This window comes from Lutra lutra, chromosome X, assembly GCF_902655055.1.
Source record: "Lutra lutra chromosome X, mLutLut1.2, whole genome shotgun sequence".
Lineage (NCBI taxonomy): Eukaryota > Metazoa > Chordata > Mammalia > Carnivora > Mustelidae > Lutra > Lutra lutra.
In genome coordinates this window covers 60,808,194-60,829,249 of record NC_062296.1, presented here as the reverse complement: position 1 = coordinate 60,829,249, position 21,056 = coordinate 60,808,194, and the positions used below count along the sequence as shown (strand labels likewise).

The following is a 21,056-nucleotide window of genomic DNA, read 5'->3' as shown; positions in this document are numbered from 1 at the left end:
CCATTAGCCTCATCCCTAATGGCCTATATTAATTTATAACTGTGGGGAATTGCAAAAATGCACTATGTTTCACAGAAGCAAAGCAAGCTCTTGCAACCCTTTTAAAGTCATAATAAATTAAGCTGCAAAGAATGCCCATATTTATCTTGCATAATTTTTATAGTTATTGCTGCTATTTTTCTTATGCTACCTTAATTAAGATATGTCCTTGGGGGACTAACTTCTGTTGGGGAAAAAGCAGAATTAAAAAAAAAAAAGAGCCTTGTTTTATTTCTGCGAATGAAGTGTAGGTGCTGCGGGTTGAGATGGTAGGGAGAGATGGGGCACTCTGCTCTGGGAGTCTCGTTCCAGTTCTAGCCCATACTACCCAGAGGACTTGGGTGTTCCTTTCCCCTTCTGGAGCTCACTTCTGGGAAAAGAAGTTGGACCAGCGCATCTCCAGGTCCCTTCCCTGGTTCTTTGACCGCCCGCAGGTTGATAACTGAGCAATCAAGCCAATCACTGCCAGACTTGTACACACTGACCAGGAGACTCACCAAAATAGTTAAAACCTATGTTTTTAATGACTGAACTGAGTAGGCCACAGCTGGTTGTTATGACAACCAGAGATACTGTTGCAAAAAACCAAGAAGTCAGTGGAGAGAAATGGATAGAACCCGAGGCCCCTCTGCTACGGGAGTTTTAAAGTGGCTAAGCTGGCCCCATTATTCTTCCTATCTGACAAGAGGTTTTGTGCTTACTCATTTTATAACAACTTTATATTTAATCTATAAAGCAACCCCAGTTGACTTGAGAAGTCCACCAGCATAGCCAACCATAACTTGCTGTTCAAGCGAATTATTTCTCTTTGTTTATGAAAAATATCCACACACCTAGTAAATTCTTGTCCGTGTACATCCTTATTTTCGTTAATTTTATGCAACATAGCTCAAGCTATGTTGCATGAAGAGAATTCAATCTGTATGGGTAAGAAGGGCATACGATGCCCTTCTAAGGTTTTGCAATCATAAAAGATTTCCCCTCTTCTGTTCCTCTTGAAAAGGCATACTTTTGTTCCCTAAATCAAAGATAAATAACATAGAAATCATTCCATCCAGGCTCTCCTTCAACAGGCCACACTCCACCAAGCAGGACCCTGGCCATCACCACTTATGGTAAATCACTAGATGGTGAAGCCATCTTTGCCAGTCAGAAATATTTCCTCACCACATTGGTTCTGTTTGATTGGTCATGGGTTTATGCAGTTCCTGGCACAGGGAGGGCCTTTTCCTCCTCTGCCAGGTTTCTTTCAGGCTTGCTACAGCCTAATTTCAACTCTGGCTTGGAAGCCAACCCACAAAACTACCTTTCCAATTGCTCCTTTTGGCCCAGAGAATATCATCCAGTTTCCAGTGAAGGCCTCAGTCAAAGGCCTTGTTGTTCTGGGAGCTGGTACCCCGGTGGGATGGGCCATTGCCAACCACGTCTTGCTCACCCATCCCAGCCCTGGGGACTGTTGGGGGACTCTGAGTTCCCACAGGCCCATAAGCAGGCGTTGAATGTCTGGGATGCCATTGGACAAGGTTACGGGGCATAATTATGGGGTTCTGAAATTCATGACTTAAAAAGACCCTGGTCAAGCTGACTCAAAATAAAAAAGAAAAGGTTTTCAAGCAACAGCAAATAATAATAATAATAATAATAATAATAATAATAATAATGATAATACAGATTAGGTCCTAAATTAACACAAACTAATTTGGGATTTTAGGCCATTTAGCAGGAGTCCTCCTATCCATCTTCCCAGACCCTATCCCTCCCCCTTGTCCACACAGAATGTTCCCTTTCTCAGGAAGTAATTTCTGCTAAAAAGCTTTTATTACCCAGTTTATGGGGATTTCATTCTCAGATTTACAATACTTCTCAGGCTCCACACACATAAGCCATGGGATCTTGATTTCTGAAGGGGGAGTAGCTATTGCTGTCTCCTGAAGAAGACATCAGATTTGGCCGATGCCCTGATTTCTTTGGGGGGAAGACTTTGTCCCTGGAACTGCAAAAGGGATAATGCTCAAAATGCCACGTGGTCCGTGGTGGTTGAACCTCATATGAACCAAGTCACCTGACCCGGCCTCTTTCCATCCCTGCCCCTCCTATTACCACTCCCTCTTTCTAGATAATTGGATGGGAGACATCAGGCCAAAAATATTTATTAAGTACACGGCATGCAGAACACAGGGCCAAGGCAAAAAAAGCAAGGAGAAGGGAATCAAAACTGATGGCTCAGGCCTTTATAGTTTCTCACCAAGCTTGCACTGTAGCCTCATAACTGTTCTCCATGCTACCAACTTCTCGTCCCCTGTATGCCAGTAGTTCTCAAAGATTAGGGGCACCAGATTCACCTAGAGGGCCTATGAAAACACAGGCTTCTGGGCCCCAACCCCAGATTGATATGTAGCAGGTCTGGGGTAGAGGCAAGAAGTTTTGCATTATTCTAAAGTTGCCAGATGATTCTTATGTTCATGGTCTAGGGACCATGCTTTAAGAACCATTGCTCCAATCCACTCTTCTATTTCCAGAATGATCCTCTAGCACTGGTGTCCACTGAAATACTCAGTACCCAGTCACCATGGAATAAAGTCTCACCTCAACATGACATCTGGTTTCTCATCATGGTCCCAGTTGCTACGTGGAGCCAGAACCTTGCCCATCCCATGTTCTAGCTCTTTAGTTGCAAACTGAATCAGAAGCAAACCCCAAGACATGGATGTGAAGGGTAATGCAAGGAAGCAATAGTGCAAGAGGCAGTTAGCGAGATGGGGAAAGAAAGGAAACCAACATAGGCTGAGTTAATAAGAAGTTGACTGCTATGGGCAACTGGTACTCAGTCTCACGGGGGGCCTTTGGAGGACTGCCTAGAGCACATCTTGGAGTCACCCTGCCTGAAGGGCGAGGGGTCTCAGGTATTATCCACTATTTTCTGTTAGTCACTGGTTGAGGGCTGCTTCTAGACCCATTAACTGCCCATCACTTCCAACACACCCCCTTACAAGTCTAGCTCACTCGAGGCCAGAGAAAGCCCTCAGACAGAGGCTGAGGTACTTGAAGAAGGAAGCCATCATGTCAGGGCACAGGGTAATGGCGAGGACTGAGGGTTCTTTGATGGGGCACCATCAGCTTCTGCTCCACAAACCCAAGCCATCCTCTTAAAGCCCAGTTCTCCCACACATCTGCTCTTCCACACAGAAGGGCCCAAGCTTGCCTTCTTCTGCTCTGGCTCTCTGGAAGATAGGACTTTGGACTGGGCTTTGGACTGGACTTTGGGGTTTGGGTGGGCGGCAGCCTGTGTGAACCTGGGCTCAACACCCGGAAGTCTGTGTGAGCGGCTGCATTTAAGGAACCTGGGTGCAAGGTAGTGAGTAAAAACTGAAGCACCAGAAGGGCCATGAGAATTAGGGGAAAATGCTGCAGGGTGGGGTGGTGACTTCGGGTGCTGACAAAGCACCTGAGGGGGTCACTGCAAGCACAATCTTTTGAAGTCACCTTTTGAGACAAATTTTGAGCCCTTTTGCCTTCTTTGGGCCAGTGGTGGCTACCTGCCCTGAAGTGATCATGAAATAAAATAGAATATAAAAGAAAATAAGAGGATTAGATCACTCTGTTGACCAAATGGGAAGTCTTTTTTTTTAATTGAATATATTTGACATATTGTGTAAATTTAAGGTGTACGATGTGTCACTTTGATACACTTATATATTGTCATATGGCGGCCATTGTATCAATATTTATCACATTACATAATTAGAGTACAGCACTGTTTTCCACATTCATTATACTGTGCGTTAGATCACTATGGCTTATTGATGACTCATTGAAAGTCTGTACCCTTAAACAGAAGCAATTTTATCCCCCTACCCCCATCCCCTGGTAACCGCCATTTTCCCCTTGATTTTTTATGAGGTTGACTTTCTTAGATTCCATATATGAGATCATTCTCTACTTGTCTTTCTCTGACTTTTCTCACCCAGCACAATGTGCTCAAGGTCCACCTGTATTGTCACAAATGGCAGGATATCCTCCTTTCTCATGGCAGAATAGTACTCCAGAGCCAAACAGGAAGTCTTCAAGAGTGTAGACTGGAGCAGAATGACCTGTGCATCACTCGTGTGGTCATGGAGACTCTACCTGGCACTTGGGTCAAGTGCTGCCCCTCCAAGTTTAGAACCCCCTCCTTCTCAGTCTTTGCCTCAGGCATTGAGCCTCAGAAGTTATTCATTCCTTGAGAATCCAAGTCCAAAGTATTCTTGCCCTTGTTTTTCAGACATACTTCTTTTTCTACTGTTGGGATCCTGAGAATACAGATTTATGGGTAGCTTAAAGTGACTCAGAGCAACAAATGTGTGTAACACTGATGTATGTGGGTGGACAAGAAAGAATAATAAACAACAAAAAATTTCCATTTAATGGTATACAGTAACTTCATATTCACTACATAAAAAATAAACAGTCTTCTCTTTATAAAAGATAATTTTTTTTTTCCTAAGGACATCTTCTGACGGAGAGTTTATGTTCATAAAATGTGAGTGAGTGGCTGGTTCGTATCCTTGTTTTTTTAATCCTCTTATCCTTTTTAATCACAGTTGAAGCAATATATGCATGAACTTTGCAAGGCATAAGAAAATATAATTTACTTGACATGATTTGGGGAGAGAAAAACTGAAATATATGAAACATCATTCAACCACATTATTTAGAAAGAAAAAAATCAGAGACACTAATTGCCCATGATGGCTATTTATACAAAGCACCACGAGAGTGAAGGGATACTGGCTGCTCTTGAAATAGGCAGTTTAAATTTGATCCAGAAGGCAACCAGTGGAGCCAGTAAAGACACATAATCTGGGAGGTGACATGTTTTCTCTGTTAAAGTTCAGCTATTGAGAGGGTAAAGAAACAGGAATAGGCCCAAAGTCTTATTTAGAAACCTCAAATGAGACTGTAGAGTGGGAAAACTTTGTCCTCTTTCGTATGTCATTCTCTGCTTCATTTCCTTCCCTCATTTGCCCACTGTCCAGAGGATGACCCTTAAGTGTCCCAAACTCAACTGGGCCATGACTTCTGCAACAGAACGTTCCTCTCTTTCCTCCACATCAACCAAAATGTACTTGTTTTCTGTCTTAATCTTCAAAGGTTGGCTCAGTGATTATAATTAGCTATCATCTGTAATCTAATAAACAAATTCCAATAATGATTCATGGACTAAAGGTAGTACAAGGAGAACCCATCCATTTTGTTTTCATAGGAAGGTCCTCTTTGTCTCGATGGATCCTATTAGTGTGGACACTAAAACTGAAGTCAATAAACGCAATGAAATAAAAACACCTGTGTTTTAAGGATTCTTAGCAGTTCCCAAAAATGTGATGGGGTGAAGAGGTTTCGCTGCCAAAGCATTTTGTTCATGGTGTTGAAATTAGAGGATGCCTATCAGACATTCTTCCAAATATATGGGCTTGCTTGAAATTCTCAAAAAAAAAAAAAAAAAAAAAAAGCCTAAAGGAGTCACCTTTGAATTTTAAGTTCTAAAATAAAGATAGATTTTTATCTTTCCCTGATGGAATGTAAGCTCTAGTTTCTATTTCTCATGTCATTCCTTTAGGGCGTATGCTTGAAATGGCATTGGTCTCTAAGCCACAAGGTATCTTTGTTTTGACCCACTGCCAAACAATATTAATTGTCATCAGAGTTAAAGATGGCCAACACAGCCACACAGAACATATGAACCCATTTGTGTCAATGGATGGAAGGCTCATGGCAATGGTATTGGAAGGCTTACCGCCAGGTTCTCCAAAAAAACCCTATACCCACCCCCAAGTGACCTTCACACCAAGAACATCATTCCTTCACTCCCAGTGAAGATGTCGGTGGCTAGCCTTGTCATGTGAGATTATTCTGGGGAAGACAATGAAAACTAAGTTCAGCTAGTAGTACTTGCTCTGTACCAGGCAGTATACTAATACTAACATACTTTCCTAGACCTTTGTCTCCTTTACTTGTCACAAACACCGGTGTGGTGGATATTAGAATTCTCCAGTTCTCAAAAAGAACCCTCAAAATAGGGGCACCTGGGTGGCTCAGTCTGTGAAGCCTCTGTCTTCACTTCAGGTCATGATCTCAGGGTCCTGGGATCGAGCCCCGCATTGGGCTCCCGGAACAGTGGAGAGTAGGCTTCTCCCTCTGCCTCTACCCCTTCTCCTGCTCGTGATCTATCTCTGTCTCTCTCAAACAAAATAAATAAAATCTTTTAAAAAAAGAAACCTCGGGGCGCCTGGGTGGCTCAGTGGTTTAGGCCTCTGCCTTCGGCTCAGGTCGTGGTCCCAGGGTCCTGGGATTGAGCCCCGCGTCGGGCTCTCTGCTCAGCAGGGAGCCTGCTTCCCTTCCTCTCTCTCTGCCTGCTCTCTGCCTACTTGTGTTCTCTCTCTGTCAAATAAATAAATAAAAATCTTTAAAAAAAAAAAAAGAAACCTCAAAAAAGAAAAAAATGACTTGCCACCTAAATTAGGAAGCGGTTGAACCAAAACTGGCTCCAAGACCCATGCTATTTCTTCTAAATGAGTGCGGTTCCACAGACTAGCAACATTAGTATCACCTAAGACCTAGTTAGAAATGCACATTCTTGGGCCTTGCTCCAGATCTATGGGACGAGAAACTCAAGACAATTTCAGAAGCTCAGCAATTCGTGTCTTAATAAGCCTTCCCAGTCACGCTGATGCTCCTTAGTGTTTGGAGACTCCCCATCCAGACTGCAAATCCACCATGACTATGTCCAGGGATGAGCTCACCACAGCCTGGCCTCTTCCATGGGGCATTTAATCATTATAGGCCCAGATCCAAGATCACTCCTCTGTAACCACTCTGTTCACAGACCATCTCTTCCTCTTCTCAGTCTCAATAGTCATTGTTGTCTCGATCATCCTTTTGTCAATTTATTACTTGCGTCTTAGGACAACTCTCCCACGGGGGACTGAAGCTCTTAGATCTTTGTGGTGATTTAATTTTTCACATTTGTCTTCCATTTAACAGTGTCTGACAACAGTGGCTTGCATAAAGCACCAAGCTTCATAACTCTTTTTTTTCTGTGATGAATAGATAAAGCAGAAGCACTAACAATCGCTTTGTACACCACAAGAATATTAGGATCTTCTCGGTCTCCAGAGCGCCTATTAAATGAACTGCTGACAAATGAGAATGTGTGCTCCTTGAGGCCAGGGCTTCTTAAACTCTACTGTGCACACAAACGCCTGAGGATCTTGTTAAAATGCTAATTCCATCAAGGATGCTGAATTCCTATAAGAGCCCAGGTGATGTCCACGCTGCTGGTCCGCAGACCACACTTTGAGTAGCGCCGGTAGGGTGCCCATGATCTTGAAGGGTCTGAACGCTGTGGCACAGGAAGAACAGTTGAGGTTGAGCCCTAGGTGATTGGTTTTGGATATCTGGAGGCAAGGGTAGTACATGCACCTTTGGCTGGCCTGAGGGCAGTGAAGGGAAGCTGTAACACATGCCAGAAATGTCAGCTATAGCTCAATGGTCAGGAGCTTCCAAACAATCAGAATCACGTATGCAGTAAATGGGTAGTCACAAAATAGCTGCACATGTCCCACCTCCCCCAGCCCTGCTAGTGTTGCTGCAGACAAGGGAACCGCTGGGCAGAGGCACCACAGGGCAGAATCTTGAATGGAACCCGTTGGGCGAGGTGGTTCCAGGACCCATCCAGCCATGCTGAAGTATAGTCCTTCCTTCCCCAATGGGGAGCAGAGAGACCACATCTCTTTCTTTTTAACAATGCTGTCCATGTTCCAAATATAGTTAAGACATATATTCTGAAGAAAATATGAACTTATAAAAGTGTAAAGGAAAAGTGAAAGTTGATGAATTCTTGATATAAAATTTTGAACTCTGATTTTTTTCCCTTTAGCATTTATATCTTAAGTAACTTCCTCAGATCATGAACAAATGCTTCATAATGCTTCCTGGGGAGCCTGGGTGGCTTAGTCGTTTAAGCATCTGCCTTCAGTTCAGGTCACGATCTCAGGGTCCTGGGATCAAGCCCCACGTTGGGCTCCCTGCTCAGTGGGTAGCCTGCTTCTCCCTCTCCTTCCTGCTCCTGCTCTCTCTCAGTGTCTCGTCTCTCTCTCTCCCTCTCTCCAATAAAAAAATGAAATCTTTTAAAAAAATAACGCTTAATAACTGCATCATATTGTTTCTGTGTATATACTGAAAAGGATTTAATCAACCCCTAACTGTGGGACATTCTTGCTATTCCCACATCTTCCCTATTTTACATAATGTTACAAAGATTTACTTAGTGAATAAATCTTGATCTGCACCTCTGATTATTTCCTAAAAATGCCTTACTGGCGGATGGATACTTTAAGGCTCTACATAGATATTCCCCAATTGCTTTTCAGAAAAGTTGCACCACAGAAATGAGGGAAAGACCAGATTCCCTATTTTCCTCAGCAATAGGGCAATTACCCCTTTTTAAAAATTTATCACATTGATTTCATAGAAATAGAACCTTATTATAGTATTTTATTTCTTTAATTACATTTAAGGTTAAATATAATTTTAAATTTGTCAACCATTTAATTTCTCTGTTTTATGATTGAGTTCTTCACTTATTTTCCATTAGTTCTGGAACATTCCTTATCATATTGAAGATAAAGCTGATAAGCCATTATGTGTTGTAGCTGCTTAAAATATTTCCTGTCTAATTTTATGTTTTTGACATTCCAATGTTTTAATTTCATTATCAAATCTATTAATCTTTTCCTGTTGCTTTCAATTTTTCTTATTTTTGGAAAGTTCTCCATTCAGAGTATATTTAGTAAATGTTCAATTTTTATGGTTTGGATTTTGACAGTGAACTTTAATCCACTTATAATTAATGTTCAGGTGGGCTATTCGGGTTTCTTTTCTGAAGAGCTGTTTTTCTACTCAATGTATTGAATATAATGGAATGCTATTCAGCCTTAAAAAAGAAAAAATCTTGTCATATGCTACAACATTGATGAACCTTGAGGACATTATACTAAGTGCAAAAGCCAGCCCCCAAAATACACATTACATGATTCCACTGATCTGAGGAATTTAAAGTAGCCAAATTCATAGAAACAGAAAGTAGAATATGGTTCCCAGGGGCTGAGGGGAAAAGGAAAGGGGGAGATGTGGCTCAGTAGTTATAGAGCTCCAATTTTGCAAGATGAGAAAGTTCTAGAGACCTGTTCAACAACAATATGTCAACAGTGTTGTACTGAAGAGTTAAAAATAATTAAGATAGTACATTTTTATGCTGTATTTTTTTAATAATTAAAACAAACAAACAAACAAACAACAACAAAAACCCATGGCTCTTCCATGACGGAAAAAAGAAAACAAGACCAAATTACTTGGAAAATTATTTATTTCTAGCAAAAAGGAAATGTGGCACTCTGACTCTTCCAAGTTCCACAGATTATAAATATGTTTCCACTTACCATTGTATTTTATAAAGACTTTTTAAATGCCATTATTATTCTGTAAGTAACAACCTTTATTTGAAAGCCTAGAGCAAGAAATCAAAATTCAAAAGATTTTGCTCAATGGCAAACACATCTATATAAATTAGAAGCCAATTAATATTTCATATAAAAATTCCAGAATAAAATTGTCTTTTTAAAAGAAAAATAAAAGAATTACCTTATCCTATATGGTAGTACTACTTGTCATTTCTGTTCTGTATTTTATGATCTTTGCTATATAGGCCTGTAAATAACATCAAATAAAAATAGTGACACTGGTCACCCCTGCTTCATTTAAGATTTAACATGAATACTTTTCCTTTCTCACCGTTAAGGAAGTGGTTGACTATTAATTTGAAATGGAGTTCTCTATTCTACTACGTGTTCATATACATTGCTAACTTTTGAAATACTTTCATGAAAAATGAGTGGAGTTTATCTAGGGTATTGATAGCATTCAATGTACAGATCACATATCTAATGCTGAAGAGTGGACTGTGTCCAAAATCCTTATGCTGAAGCCCTAACTCTGAACGTTGACTGTCTTCAGAGATGGGGCAATTAGGAGGTAGTTAAGGTTAAGTGAGGTCATGAGGGTGGGACCTAATCTGCTAGGATTAGAGTCCTTGTAAGAAGAGACACCAGAGAGCACACTCTTTATATCTCTCTCCCTACCATGTGTGGACACAGTGAGGAGACGGCCTTCTTTTTTTTTTAATTTTTTTTAATTTTTTAAGGTTTTATTTATTCATTTGAGAGAAAGAGAGACAGCATAAGTAGGGGGAGAGGAAGAGGGAGAAGCAGACTCCCCACTGAGCTGGGAGCCTGACGTGGGGCTCAATCCCAGGACCTGGAGATCATGACCTGAGCTCAAGGCAGACGCTTAACTGACTGAGCCATCCAGGTGCCCAGAAGATGGCCTTCTCCCATCCAAGTACTAACCAGGCCCGACCCTACTTAGCTTCCGAGATCAGACGAGATCGGGCGCGTTCAGGGTGGTATGGCCGTAGACGAAGATGGCCTTCTGAAGACTGAAAGCCAGCCTTCAGCAGAAACTGACCCTGCTTGACCTTGATCTGGGACTTCCAGCCTCCAGAACTGTGAGAAGACATATTCCCACTGCTTCCGACGCGCAGTCTGTGGTATTTCTTTATGGCACCCCAAGCCAACTAAGCAATCTAAAGATAACAATACGTTAACTGACTTCAAAAAAATCCACTGGTTTTTATTCCTATAACGTAGCCTACTTTATTAGAACAGGTTACTCATTTACTATACTGTGAGATTTGGGTTCGTGATTATTTACTTAAGACATTTTCCTGTATATTTCTATGTGATACTGAATATCAAGTTCCCTTTCATGCAATTTTTTTTTTTTTTACCAATTATGGAATGAATGTTATGCAGTTTTTCCAAACAAAACAAAAGCAGGATGCCATTTTTGTGTGGTGGTTAAAGGGCACACACTCTAGAACCAATGTCTAGGTCTGAATCCGGTTAACCTCCCTGTGCCTTTTTTTCCCCCCAATTACATAATATGATAAAAACTGTAACTATCTGAAAAGTGCACTAGAGGATTAAATGACCTAATATATATCAGGGGCTTAAGAACAATGTTTGCCTGATACAGAATACATAAGGGACTAAGTTTTGCTTCATTTTTTCCCCTCTTTTTTAAATCTCCAGTTATGAGATTTTTAAAACAGTAAAAATTATCTTTTTTATAAAAATTTGAAAGAACTCGATAAAACTTCTGTCTCCATTTGCCTATATTATTTAATATTAACACAACTTCTGTTTTCTTCCTTAAATATGGGACTACCCAATTTCTTTTTAAAAAAGATTTTTCCAATTTCTTACTATATACATGTACATAATATTCTCCTATAATTTTATAAAGCTCCTGCCTATATCCCTTATTGCAAGTATGATTCTCCCTTTATGTTATTTTAATATTACAATTATAATATATGTAATTTTTACATATTGTAATTTTTTTAGGACTGGCTTATGGATTTTACTACAATTTTATTGACTGCTGTTTGTGATTTCTGATTTTAAATTCATGGTTTTCTTCCTCGAGGTTTTGATCACTTTTGGTCTTTAATTTGTTTATATGAATACTTATTACGTTAATTTACACGGACTGACTTCTTTATAAATCTAAGGCTATGAATTTACCTCTTGTGGTATCATAAAAAGATACTTGGTCTTTGCCCCAATCCCTGACACAGAGCCCCTAAATTCACTGTAACTTCCTAAGTGATAGGAGAATCTTTTATTCTAATGAAGCAGTTCTTTGTAGTTTCCTAGATAGTTTCAGGAAGGGGGCTGGTCACCAGAAAGATGAAGCCTTGATTAGAAACCTATAACTTTCAGGTCCATCTCCTATAAACTCCCAAAGGTAGAGGGAGGGAGCCAGAGATTTAGTTAAAACTTGATCATGCGGGGCGCCTGGGTGGCTCAGTGGGTTAAAGCCTCTGCCTTCAGCTCAGGTCATGATCCCAGGGTCCTGGGATCGAGCCCCACATCGGGCTCTCTGCTCAGCGGGGAGCCTGCTTCCTCCTCTCTCTGACTGTCTCTCTGCCTGCTTGTAATCTCTGTCTGTCAAATAAATAAATAAAATCTTTAAAAAAAACTTGATCATGCCTGTGTGATGAAACCTCCAAAAAAAACCCTAAATGACAGCATTCAGAGAGCTTCCTAATTGAATACATTCATGTACTAATAGGGTAGTGCATCCCTACTCCGTGGAGAGTTGGGACCCTTCAAGACCTCACCCTAAATACCTCTTTATACTTCCTAATATCTTTTATTATAAGCTGGAAAATGTAAGTGAATTGTGTTCCTGAGTTCAGTGAGCCCTTGTAGCAAATTCTTAAACCTGAGAAGAGGATCATAGGAAGCGCCGATTTACAGCTGGTTGGGTCAGAAGTATAGGAGGCCCAGGACTTGTGACCGGCATCGGAAGTGGGGGCAGTCTTGTGGGACAGAGCCTTTAACTTGTGTGGTTTATGCTAACTCTGGGTAGTTAGTATCAGAATTGAATTGAATTGTTGAACACACAGGTTGTGTCCAGAGATTCAGGGAACTGGTTTGTTGGTACTAGAAAACACTGAAGACCGACCTCTAAAAACAAGTATGTTCAAATTCTGTAAGTTTCATAGATTCATTTTGGGTTGTTTTTTTTTTTTTTTACAGTGTGTACATGCTCTCCTCTCTAAAATAAATAATCTTTAAATATCTTACAATTTATTTCTTAATCATACCTCAATAAAGCTAAAAAAAATAGTGCATTTCTTTTTGGTGATACTACAGTTTACATATTCATTTACCTGTAGGTTGAAATTCAGGTTGTTTCCAGTTTGGGGCTGCTATAAATAAAGCTTCTATGACATTTGTGTGCAAACCCTTGTGTGGACACAAGCCTTCATTTCTCTTGGATAAATACCCAGGAATAGCATGGCCGTGAGGATGCATGTTTAACTTTTTTTTTTTTTTTTTGAGAGAGAGAGAGAATGAGAGATAAAACACAAGAGAGGATAGAGTCAGAGGGAGAAGCAGACTCTGCGCTGAGCAGGGAGCCCAATGCTGTACTCGATCCTGGGACTCCAGGATCACAATCTGAGCTGAAGACAGACGCTTAACCAACCGAGCCACCCAGGTGCCCCACATGTTTAACTTTTTAAGAAACTACCAAACTATTTTCCAAAGTGATAGTGCCAGTTTACATTCACACAAGCAGTGTTCGGTCACTCCACATCCTTGCTAATACTTGTTATGATGTAATTTTTGATGTTCTATGAGGTATGTATAGTTATCTTATTATACTTTTATATTTTTTTAAGATTTTTAAAAAATTTATTCGGGAGAGAGAGCACAGATGGAGAGGGAGACACAAACTCTCTGCTGAGTGAGGAGCCCAACATGGGGCTCCATCCCAGGACCCTGGGATCATGACCTGAGCTGAAGGCACACGCTTAACTGACTAAGCCACCCAGGCACCCCTTGTTATGGTTTTAATTTGCATTTCCCTAAACTATTCATGTGCTTACTTGTCATCTGTATACCTTGCAGTACGATGTTGAACAAAAGTGGTGATGATGGAGGATAGCTAGAAGAAAGGCAGACAGGGACAAGGGGAAACCACCCTGAAAAGGATTTTACACCACCCGGGTATGTGAGGGCACTGTGGAAGGAGCTTGAGATTTTCTCTCTCCCTCCGTCCCTCCCCCCACAGTCTGTCTCTCTCTCTCTAACAAATAAATCTTTTTTAAAAACCTAGTTTTCAGGGGCGCCTGGGTGGCTCAGTGGGTTAAGCCGCTGCCTTCGGCTCAGGTCATGATCCCAGGGACCTGGGATCGAGCCCCGCATCGGGCTCTCTGCTCGGCAGGGAGCCTGCTTCCTCCTCTCTCTCTGCCTGCCTCTCTGCCTGCTTGTGATCTCTCTGTCAAATAAATAAAAATAAAAATCTTTAAAAACCTAGTTTTCAAATTAAACCCTTCATTTTTATAAAAAAAAGTTTTAAATACATTTGTAAGAAACAATACAGAGAAATCCCATGTATCCTTTATTCAGTTCCACTGATGGTAACGTCCTGAAAAACTACGCTCCTGTGTCACCCCCAGGATACTGACATTGATAAAATCAAGATACACAACATTTTTCACCACCACAAGGATTCCTCAAGGTGCCCTGTCATAGCCACGCCCATTTGTTCGCCTCTCACCCTCCCCACTACCCTCTTTACACCCTGGCAACCTCTGATCTGTTCTGCATTTCTATATTATTTTTCATTTCAAGAACATTATATAAATGGAATAATACAGTCTGTAACCTTCTGGGATTGGCTTCTTTCACACAGTATAATTCTCTATAGACCCATCCAAGTTGTTGCATTGTATCAATTGTTCGCTTATTTTTATTGCTGGGCAGTATTCCACAGTACTGAGGTATTGCGGCTTGTTTAACCATTAGCTCACTAACGGACCATAAGTTCTTTCCAGTTGGGACTATTATGAAGGAAGCTGTTATAAATATCCACATATAGCATTAAAAAAAAAAAAGATTTATGCATTTATTTGAGAGACACAGAGAGAGCGTGCAGAGAGGAGCAGAGGGAGAGGGAAAGAATCTCCAGCAGACTCTCCATCAAGCGCGGAGCCCAATATGGGGCTCAATGCCACAACCCTGAGATCATGACCTGAGCCAAAACCAAGAGTCGGACACTCAACTGACTGAGCCACCCAGGTACCATCCCCCTCCTTCTTAAGATTTATTTATTATTGAGAGAGAGAGGGAGGGAGATTGCATAATGGTTTTCGTGTGAACATATGTTTTTGTTTCTTTGGAATAAATGCCCAGGAGTGAGATTTCTGGGTCATGTTGTAGTTACATATTTAGTTTTTAAGTAACAGCCAAACTGTCTTACAGAGGGGCCACACCATTTTACATTCATCTAGCAATGTATGAATGATCCAGCTTCTCCACATCCAGCCTGGATTTGCTGCTGTCACTATTTCTTTTTAGACACTCTGATAGATGTGTGGTGACAGTGCACTGCAACTTTGTTTGCATTTTCCCCAGTGGCTAAATGATGTCAAATGTCTTTGGAGGTGCAGATGTTTCATCTCTATATCCTCATTGGTGAAATCTCTGTCCCTGTGTCTTCTCCATTTTGTTGTGGATTGTTGGTCTACTGTTGTGACTGCTTTATATATTCTAGATACTAGCACTTTTTTTAAACATTTATTTATTTTATTTATTTATTTTTAAGATTTTTATTATTTATTTGACAGACAGATCACAAGTAGGCAGAGAGAGAGAGAGAGGAGGAGGAGGAGGCAGGCTCCCTGCTGAGCAGAGAGCCCGATGCGGGGCTCAATCCCAGGACCCTGGGATCATGACCTGAGCCGAAGGCAGAGGCTTTAACCACTGAGCCACCCAGGCGCCCCTAACATTTATTTATTTTAGAGAGAGCAAAAGAGAGAGAGAGAATCCCAAGCAGGCTCCAACCAATAAGGGACTCAACCTCACAACCCTGAGATCATGACCTGGGCCAAAACCAAGAGTCAGGTGCTTAACTGATTGAACCCCCTGGGACCCTCTAGATACTAGTACTTTGTTGGCTAAATGGTTTGCAAAGATTTTCTCTTGGTCTGTAATTTGTCTTTCCAACCTCTTAACATCCTCTTAGTCTTTTGCAGCACAAATGTTCAAATTCAATGAAGTCCAATTTATCTTTTTTTTTTTTTTTTTAATGAATCACACTTTTGGTGTCAAGCTAAAGAACTCTTCACTTACCCTTTATTCCCTTAACCTGAATATCTTCTCCTGTTTTTGTTTTTTTCCAAAGTTTTATGGCTTTACATTTTACATTCATGGCCCATTTTGAGGTGATATTTATATAAAATGTGCAGTTGAAGTCAAAGCTTTTTTGATTTTTATTTTTTGGGTTGTTTTGTTTCTTTTCTTTTTTTGGCATATGGATGTTCAATTACTTCAGCACCATTCTGTGAGAGGCTCTCCTTCCTCCACTAATTGCTTCAGCACCTTTGTCCAAAGATGAGTTGGTTACAATTGTATGGGTCTGTTTTGGGGTTCTCTATTCTCTTTCATTGATCTGTGGGTCTATTCTTCCACCAGTGCCAAACATTCCAACAGTAGCTATGTACTAAATATTTAAATCAGATTGACTCTTCCTACTTTTTTTTTTCTTCAAAATTTCTATAGCTATTCTAGTTCCTTCCTATTTCCATATAAACTTTAGAATAATCTTGTCTATATCTACAAAAATTCTTGCTGAAATTTTGATAGAAATTGCATCAAATCTGTATATCAATTTGTGAGAATTCACACCTTTCCTATATTGAGTTTTCCCATCCATGGTCAAGTGATATATATTTTATTGAAGTGAAATTCACATACCATAATATTAATAATTTTAAAGTGCAAAATTCAGTGGCATTTAGCACATTCACATTGTTGCACAGTTATCACTTCTACCTAGTTCCAGAATTTTTCATCACCCCAGAAGAAAACCCTGTATCCATTAAGCAACTACTCCCCATACCTCCCTCCTTCCAGTCTACTCAGCTTTCTGTCACTATAGATTAAACTATTCTAGATATTTCATATAAATAACATCATATAACATGTGACCTGTTGTCTTTGCCTTCTTTCACTTAGCAATATGTGTTTGAGGTTCATCCACATTGTAGCAAGTACCAGTACTTCATTCCTTTTTTTTTTTAATTTTTACTTCATTCCTTTTTATGGCCAAATAATATTCTCTGACATGTTTATACTACAGTTTCTTTATCCATTCATCCATTAACAGATATTTGGGTTATTTTCACTTCTTGGCTGTTGTGAATAATGCCACTATAAACATTTGTGCATAAGTATTTTTTGAGTACTTGTTCTGTGTTCATTTTTAGAAGATATTTTCATTGGGTATAGAATTCTACAGGGTCAGTTTCACCATTTCAGTACTTTAAAGATATCGGTCCATTATGTTCTTGCTTGCATTGATTCTGATGAAGAATCTGCTGAAATCCTTGTTGTTGTTCCTCTGTGCAAAATGTGACATTTCTCTGGGGCTTTTTTTAGGATTTTCACTCTATATCTAGTTATGAGACATTTATAGTGTTCCTTGGTGTAGTTTTCTACATTATTTATTGTGGATAGGGATTTTTTTTTAAGATTCTTATATCCATTTGTTTCCATAAAACTTGGAATCCTTAGGCCATTATTTCCCTACCTTTCTTCTGCTCTGCTACTATAATCACACATTAGAGTGCTTCAAGTTGTCCCATAGCTCACCAATGTCCCGTTAATTTCTTCCCAATCTTTTTTTCTGTATTTCAGATAAATCCTATTTCTATCTCTTTAAGTTCGCTAATCTTTTCTTCTGCAAAGCCTAATTTGTCGTTAATCCCTTTCATTATATTTTTTATCTCACCTCACACATTGTAGTTTCTATCAATAGAAGTTTCAGTTTCATCCTCCATGTCTATCCTTAACTTTTTGATCATATGAAAAATATTTATAATAGCTGTTTGATTGTCCTTTTTGGCTAATTATAAGATATGTGTCAGTCTGAATCAGTTTCTATTAATTGCTTTGTTCTTTCATTTTGAGTCAATTCCCTTTTCTTTGCATGCCTGCTAATTTTTTATTGGCTGCAAAACCTTGTGAATTTTACCTTTATGGGTGCTGAATGTATTCTTATAAATATTTATAAGCTTTTTTTTCCTGGGATATAGCTACATTACTTGGAAACAGTTTGATTCTTTAGGTCTTTTATAATAAATTATAAAATTTAGTATATGAAATAAGAAGCGTGTTTTATCTAGAGTTAATTATCCCTCATTACTGAGGCAAGAACCTTCTGAATGCAACATTCTATGAACTGTGAGACCTTGCAGTCAGGTTGTTTAACACAGGTACTATTATCAGCTCTATGTGAACACTAGGTACTGTTTCTTCTAATCCTTTCAAATGGTTCTTTCCCCAGACTTGGGTAGTTTCCTTGGACATATGCACTGCTCAGTTCTCAGCTGAAACTCAAGGGGCATTTTGAAGATCTTTGAAGTTCAAAATCTGTAGAGTTCTCTTCTCTCATATAATCTGTCCTGTGAACTCTAGCCCCACTGGTATTCTTGGACACAGCCTCATCTCCTCTAGCCAGGAAGTCCACCATATTCTACTTGGTTTACTTCTTTCTGTGCCATAGCCTCAAAACTCTCTTAAGGCAATAATCTGGGGCAATAATGGGGTTCTCCACATTTGTTTCCTGTCTCTCATGTATCACTGTCTTTCGTTGCCTAAAATCCAGTGTCTTGAAAAGCTCTGTTTCATGTATTTTGCCTGTTTTTCTGTTGTTTTAGGCAGGAAGGTAAATCTGGCCAGAAACAGAAAAAAAAGTGACAACTTCTTTTGTCTCAAAACAACAAAATAAAACAGATGAAATATATGATGCTATGGTTTTGGAGACACAAGACATCAACTAACAAAGGGCAGTGATCTCTGAGAGATAGAAAACAAATGAGACCAAGCACCTGGCTGGCTCAGTCAGTAGGGCATGAAACTCTTGATCTCAGGGTCATGAATTCAAGTCCCATGTTAGCTGCAGAGCCTAGTTAAAATTAAACAACAGCAACAAATGAGACAAATTCTATTGCTTCCCAGTTTACAGCCTGGAGAGAATTTCAAAAGTGCAAAAAGAGGATCTCAAGTAGACCCTAGCAGCCTGCCTGAATTAAGCAGACAGAACTTGGAGTTCAGAAAGGTCAAGGAGACTAGAGTTCTCAAGGCAGAGTATGAGTAAAGAGAAAACACAAAACAGAACTCCAAAGATGTGTAGAAGGTCCCACTTCAGTCTTCCACCAAGGATTGATCAGGGTATGCGCAGAAAAGAAATATTTGAGGCCAACCAAAAGAGGTAACATAAAACCCATTCTCAGAGGTCATACAAGGCCAAGAATGGTTCCTTATATTAATTTTCAACTGCTGTGGAACAAATTACCACATACTTAGTGGATTAAAATAAAACCCATTTATAAGTTCACAGTTCTGTAAGTCTGAAGTCTGAATGTAGGCTACCTGGGTCCTCTGCTCAGGGACTCACAGGCTGATGCCAGGACACTGGATGGGCTGGGTCTTTCTGGAGGCTCTGAGGCTGAATCCACTTCCAAACTCACTTGTCATTGTAAGAATTTAGATCCTTGCCGTTGTTAGGACTGAGACACCATTTTTTCATTGGCTGTCAGAAGGGGCTGCTCTGATCCTAGAGATTAATTTCAGGTCTTTACCATGTGACCCAGTCTACTCTCAAAACCAGCAAGGGACAATTTCCTTCACGTTGAATCCCTCCCTCTTGCACATCAAATTTCTTTTGTTGGGAAGAACCTAGTCCTCTTTCAGGGCTCACCTGATTAGGTGAGTCTCACCTAGGGGAATCAACCTTTCTTGACATCAATTGTGCAGTATTTAAAAAAAAGACTTCATTCGGGGAGGGCCTATACTCATTAAGGAGGGGATTATATAAAGGTGTGGGTCACGAGGAGTCATCTTAGAATTCCACCTACCACATTCCTGTTCCTACCAGTCAGAGTAGAAAACTTCATTAATGATGGAGAATTGGGTAGAGTACTCAGAAGGTTTTTGCCTCCGTATTGTGAAAAAACGCCCTAGGGGCACCTGGGTGGCTCAGTGGGTCAAGCCCCTGCCTTCTGCTCAGGTCATGATCTCAGAGTCCTGGGATTGAGCCCCGTATCAGGCTCTCTGTTCCACAGGGAGACTGCTTCCCTCTCTCTCTCTGCTCTGCCTTTCTGCCTACTTGTAATCTTTCTGTCAAAAAAATAAATAAAATCTTAAAAAAAAATTCTACTGTGTTCAGTGCATTGATTTAGAAAACTAGCCCTAGACCAAACGTTGCTTTTGTCCTAACAAAGCTTAAAGGAATAATTTGAAAGGATAAAAATGTTTCCCGGTAAATTAATCAGCCTCAGAACAAAGCTCAAGAGTGTTTATAAGATCACAAACATAGGCCTTTCTGCATCGCTCATGGCAAGCATCGGGTGGGAGCAGGGGGATCCGCTCTGAGGGTTCACAGGCTACTGCTTTGTCACCTGGATCCCAATGCTGCTGAGCTCATTCCTGCTTCTTGGTCAAGAGAGGATGGTGGGGCAGAACCATAACAGCAGGTGTCTGCAGGGGTCTTTTCATCGGGTACCATATTTACTTCCACCACAAGAGACGGAGTGACCCCAGCTTCGAGAACAGGCCTCAAGAACCAAGAAACAAACAAAAGTTTGCCAAGGAGAGAACTGGACTTCTCAAGTTACTGACCTTAAAGATGGTGAAGCTATTCAGAAGTTCTTCCCTGAAGAAAAGTTGCCAGCTTGAGGTAAATACGAGAAGGGTGTAGACCATCTGACAAATGCAACTGCTGTGTGTGGATGGCCACAGCACTTATTGCAAGGGTTACAGCAAATTCTTCTGCCGCCAACGTTCCAGATGCTTCTGACCAAGCTTCCAACAATTAGTCAGGGAAATTGTAAGTGCTCAGAGCTTGGCTGAAGAGGATGTGGAATGAGAAACAAATGTCAACATAATAATCTCAATGAAAAATATTTTTTAAAATCTTAACTCAGGAGATGAGCCGCTCTGGGGGAATAAGGGCAAATAGGTTTGTTAAGGACTGTCCTGCACTGAAACCTACCAAAGTTAATTTTTTAAATTTAAGTTAATTTTTACTTCGTAAAAATTACTTTAAAATTTACTTAAAATTACTTAAAAATTTACTTTAAATTTATTTTTACTTTGTATAGATTGATTTGTCTGTTTTAGTTCTTTTTCCCAGTGAAAAGTATATTTTGATAGAAAGCTTTTCATTTTATAAATATGCTATGAATTACCAAAACATGGAGTTATTTTATTACTAATATGTGCAATTATAATGTATATATAGGGGCGCCTGGGTGGCTCAGTGGGTTAAAGCCTCTGCCTTTG

At 40.1% G+C, this 21,056-nt stretch overlaps 1 pseudogene; it reads left to right on the top strand.

Annotated features, from left to right (window-relative positions):
* The window catches only part of LOC125091506 (mitochondrial import receptor subunit TOM20 homolog), a 37,910-nt pseudogene extending 17,270 nt beyond the window's left edge, over nt 1–20,640 (top strand).
* Nucleotides 20,641–21,056: the final 416 nt, after the last annotated feature.